The sequence below is a fragment of the Acartia tonsa genome, chromosome 11 (assembly GCF_053477335.1).
Source record: "Acartia tonsa isolate MP-2025a chromosome 11, ASM5347733v1, whole genome shotgun sequence".
NCBI lineage: Eukaryota > Metazoa > Arthropoda > Copepoda > Calanoida > Acartiidae > Acartia > Acartia tonsa.
In genome coordinates, this window is record NC_137270.1 from 8,522,207 (window position 1) to 8,527,939 (window position 5,733).

Genomic DNA, 5,733 nt, shown 5'->3' on the forward strand with positions numbered 1-5,733 from the left:
TAGTTCGTTCATCAAGTAGGAGGGAAGGGTATGGGGTATAGTGGGAGGATGTGTGGGGGGGGGAGGGTCGATATTTTAGCTCGCTACAAGTTTCATTTTTAGAATACATGATAATCTGGTGTAAGATCCAAGTAATAATAAATCTATTTTTAAAGAGAGTTGTTTGATGTGTTAATGGGTTCAATGATTAGTGTATATACTTATTGGTTTTAGCTTTTTAGGAAAGCTGCTCATTTGCGTAACGAAGGTTTAAGGTAATTTCAGGGAAGTTTTATCAGGGAGGGAGGGGACATTGGGCTGTTTATTGAATTAGTCTCCAAAGTCTATAATAATTTACTTATACGTTGGCTTAACAACCTTTGGAACTCTTAGTGAATTTTGATTGGTTTGTTCATTAAGTTGAGTGTCGAAACGTTCAACCATTAAATGTAATCTACAGAAGGGGTAATTTTATGTATCATTATAAGGGATGTACATCAATTCATCGCCCATTGTCTTATCACTTTAGATCCCTGAGTTTCCTGCTTGTTCGAGTAGTTTGATGGTATTTTCTCGTATTCATTTGAATCCGGTGAATAGGAACCGGTTCTCATGAATACGAAAAAACTATGTCTAGCATCGTATTATATCCAGTTTTCTACGAATATAGAAATGTACAATCATAAGATTAAAACTAGTTTTTTTAGCCGGTGCCTTCGGCACCACGGGGCTAAAAAAACTAGTTTTAATCTTATAATTGTAAATTCTATATCCGCGGAAAGCCGTTTATAATACGATACGAGAAATAACTATTCTTGTTTTTACAAATTTAATTTTCTTAGATTTTTCTTTGTTTATGATGAAATCTGTGGGCCAAAAGGTTGTCTTTTACTGACGCACTGATTATCAAACTTGTAGCATAGCATCGCCGGCATGTTTACATAAAACATAATAGTTATTTCTCGTATCGTATTATAAACGGCTTTCCGCGGATATAGAAAGTACAATTATGAGATTAAAACTAGTTTTTTAGCCCCGAGGTGCTGAAGGCACCGGCTAAAAAGTCTGGCTGGTTTTAATCTTATGATTGTACATTTCTAAATTCGTGGAAAGCTGGATACAATACGATGCTAGACATAGTTTTTTCGTATGGATGAGAACCGGTTCCTATCCACCGGATTCGAATGACCACGAGAAAAAAGTATTGTAAACTAAAGAAGAAACTAGTGGACATATTTTTTTTCTAGTTTATTGTCAAATAACATCAACTTTACACGTCCAGTTTTCACACCACCTGAACTTTGGCACAGTGGAAAATAAGTTAAATATTAAGACTTTCTAGGAAATGAATTTTGAGTTCAGAGCAGGCTAATTTCTAGATATCTTTTTTGTCAACTGTTATAAGTAAATTAAATGTTTTAAAAATTGACACAGTAGAACATAATCTAAATATATAAAAATGAGCATTTAGGCCAAAATTGGCTATTTTAAAAAAATATCAATTTTGAGTCTAGTTTTTACACCACTTGCTATTTTACACAGTGCAGTGGAAAAACATATTCCAAATTTTGGGAAAACTTTAATTTGACTTCAGAGATGGTTGAATTGTATTCGTTTTTATTTCTATTATATTTATTTCTTTATCTATTGTGATAAATAACAAATACTATTGCAACTCCAATTATTTCCCACTGTGTTTTGTGATAACATAAAAGTATTGTTTAACATCTTATAATGTAACTTTTACTTCTTCTTATTTGATTTGACAACATGTCTTTGTTGTAAATAGGGTTATTTAAGTTTTATAAAGAAAACTATGCTTAGAATTTATTAATAAAAATTTCTTTTTTTGTCATACTTTTTTTTTATTTACCTACTTTTCTTTATTATGGGCTGCACTTTTAGGACTTTAACGACCTGCCCCTCTTTCCCTAGGATCTTTTTCGTCTGCTAGCAAATTGTTTTCTGATACTTAGCTGTGTTAATATATTCGACACGATTGGTTGATTTTTAAAGACTTAATTGAGAGGTGGCACAAGGTCCTTGGGATGGGAACATACAGTTATTAAACCCCTTCCTCCTCTAGTGTTTTACTCTAATTTTCATCTAAGCTTATAAATTGTACCTTATGGTTACAGAAATCACCATGAAATGTTGGTATTTAACAGGAATATTCTAACATATCAAAATTTTCGTAAAGAGCAGTTTAATAAATTCAAAATTTAAAACCTTCGCAAAAAATCTTCGAACTTTGTTATAAAAATCTACGAAATAAAATTGATTTCTGTTTTCAAAATGGAAGAGATTAAAATTACTTTTTGCTTGGTTTCTTTCAATAAAGGATTGACGTAAGTATAGTAAAATGATTATTTAGAAAGTGTAGCAACTCTAGAATCGTTACCAGAATGTCCATACTTCCGTTTATAACATGCTGAATTTTAACTTTTATGAACGTTTTTTTTTAAAATACAATTATCATATTTTTCTGTTTTTTTTAATACTGATTTCTAGGAAGTACAATGTTATTAGCGAAGCATCTATATAATCAAGTCCAGAAACTGTAATTATATCTTTTAACATTATCCTGCATGTAAGCAGTTATAAACAAATTTACCCATAATTTCTTTAGACTTTTATATTTTTAAAATATTTATATTCAGTTCTGACACTCTAAATTTGTTAATGTTCGTTTGTCCTACTGTTTAAGAGCTTAGATTTTTTAGATGTTGTTATCCTTGTTTTATTAATAGGTGGTATACAATTATATTGATGTTAATAGCTATCTGTGGTCTGGCTGCTTCTTGGTTTATCGACAACATCATTCTTTTGGAACTTAATGTATTCTGGTTTTCCATGATAATTTTCTCACATATTGCTACCATTTATGCCATGTATAAAGAGTGGAAGTCACTGTTGATATTCTGTTGGATATTCTCCACTCTGAACATGATTCCCTATCTTGTTAATGGAATTATATCTATCTATTTGGAATACTATCTTGTTGGTGCTCTTTGGATGTTTTTGTGTGTTTTGTCAATCTATCAATTTTTGGGAGTGATGCACCTCATTGAGCTACTATCCGCTGAATGTGAATTAGGAGAAGGAGTAGTACCCCCCTCTATTTGTATTGAAAAAGCTCAAATGCCTTAAAAATATACATTATTGGGGTATAGTCCCTTTCGTGACAACGCCTCTTAAGGGGCATTTTGTTGTATTTTCACAGTAGCTTTTCTCCTATTTCTAGCCCCTGCGGGGCAAATTGCCTAGCCCTGCAGGGCAATCCCTTAACCTTACTTAACCTAACCTATTAAAAGCTACTGTGAAAATACGACGAAACGCTCCTTAAGAGGCGTTGTCACGAAAGGGACTATACCCCATTATTGTTTTTACTTTTGTAATAATATTGAGTTAAACTGTTAAATATTTTGTTGATTTAAAATAAATTTCATAATTCATTTTATAAATAGGCTTTACTTAACCATAAAAAAGCTAAATTAAAAGGCTTTATTGTTTTTATATACATGATTTAATAATATAAAAAAGAATTCATTTTGTTCTTTTCTTTTATTCGTGCCATTAAGTTTTAAAGGCTTTCACATTATTAGTTATAACAACCATTTTTTAAATTATTACTTTTAAAGGATTCAAAACGCAAAGACATATTATTTTTAACTCTTATTTTATACATCTTAATTGGAACTGATGATGTATTTGGTAGTGAAAAAATTGTCCTTTGTTAAAAAAAGGTTAAAAAAATAACTTGTGTTCTTATATATAATCCTTATACTAAAGTAACAGGATGTCTGTGTGTGTATCTGTGTGTCTGTACCGAAGGATCTCGCTAACCGCTGAACCGATCGGGTTCTCAGTAACAGGGTAGCTTCTCATAGGTCCCGGGAAGGTTTATAACTATTTTGGGGGAGGGTACCACCACCCTCCCAAGAGAAATAACAATAAAATCAAAAATATTAAATATTTCCGCCGCATAGTGCCGCTAGCATAGACGCGCTACGTAGTCGCGCTGCGTAGACGCATGAATTTAACAATTCATAACATAGACAAGTTATTTCTCAAATTAGATATTTAAAATAAAAAAAAATTTAAAGGCCACTAGAGGCCTCTAGGGGCGTAGCCGCTAGTTATTATATAAAGTAGTATGGTTTTTGTTTCAGTTAAAATCTTGCTAATCTCTGAACCGATTAAATTAATCATTTTGGGAAAGCTTACTTTAATTCTAAACTAAAGGATGGTGTTATGCTATTTTAATGCCCGCCTCAAATAAAGAGCCACTAGATGCATGGGGCAAAGCCGCTAGTTAAAAAAAATACCTTGTTTTTTTTCTTTGATATGCAACAAATTGCTTAAAATACCTTAGAACTACAATTAACAAAAAAATCAATTAAGTGGAAGCAGATGTAACCTAAAAAATCTTTTAAAATGGTTAAAATCAAATCCTTTTATTTCTTCAAATGGTTTCTAGTACAGCTACGGGGTAAAGTTAAAAATAAATTTCTAATAAGTTCTAAGAATTAACTTTAAAAACAACACAATTTTAACTAAGCTAATTATATCATCGTAGAGCAGACTACCAACTATTTGATTATATAACTTTTGTCCTAAAGTCTCAATTTTTCATTCCAATGAGATGCGACTGTTTAAAGTTATGGCATTCCCCACTAATGTCAGGCATCTGACGAATTAAAACTTGTACTTAATGAAAAATATTAAAAAACTACTTAGCATTTAAGCTTAAATTCCAAAAATAACATAAACAAATAAGAAAAATAAAATAAGAAATTGTACAATTTTAAAGGTATTTAGATATCTCAAAAACTCTGGTAAATGAAAGGTATAGAGACATTAAATGAATATTCTGAATTCTACCAATGCAAGAGTATCCTTGCAATCCTACCAAAATATCTATATTTTAAAAATTAAAAAGCTTAAATCCTTCTAGGACCTTTATGATGGGAACCAAACTGGTTCTTTTGGTTATTGAGATCTTAAAGAAACACAAAGATATTCATATATCATTGTATACTTTATAAGAATCTGCTAAATGATATGAACGTCAAAATGGCTAAACTGTAACTATTGGTTGTGCACAAAGACCCCCCAGGGTCACTGATAAATACCCTTAAATTGGTCAAAATTGCTCAGCCTTTGATGGAGGCAGCGAGCCGAGATAGTAAGGAATTAAATAGAAGATATCTTAATGTTACAGAATTGATAGATAGATAGCTAGTATAGAGTTTAAAAGTAAATCAAGAAATAGATGGAAAGATGATCAAATAGATGAACTTTATGAGAAATTTATGCTTGTCCACTGTAAGATCTCCTAAACAGCTAGACACATCGAGAAGTATGTAATCATATTATATAAAGTAGTAAGGTTTTTTTTTGTCTGAAGCTTAATTTCTCAATTACTACTGATCTGATTTAAGCTATTTTTCTAATCTCTCTCTGCCCTAGTTTAGAATACAGAGCCCTTAGTAGGGCGTAGCCGCTAGTTTATTAAAGAAGCATTGCTACTATAGAATATATTCGTCCTGGTAAGAAGTGCAGTATCTATATAATAAGGCTTGTCCATTCCAACCGACTGACCAACCGACCATTTATTAAAACTATTTTTTAACCTAATACCTAGTTAGGGTGAGGTCTTTTTGACTTTATGTGATCGTCCTTTGACCTTTGGGCATCGTTCATTTTAGCTTTACATTAATTACTAATTACTCAATGGGCAACAAACCCATG

General features: G+C 31.5%; 1 long non-coding RNA gene across 1 annotated transcript; it reads left to right on the top strand.

Moving 5' to 3' along the window:
- Window positions 1-2,234: 2,234 nt before the first annotated feature.
- On the top strand, window positions 2,235-3,443 carry LOC145332329 (uncharacterized). The gene is made up of 2 exons (XR_013884156.1): window positions 2,235-2,327; window positions 2,730-3,443. It is a non-coding gene; the product is annotated as an uncharacterized LOC145332329 (long non-coding RNA).
- Window positions 3,444-5,733: the final 2,290 nt, after the last annotated feature.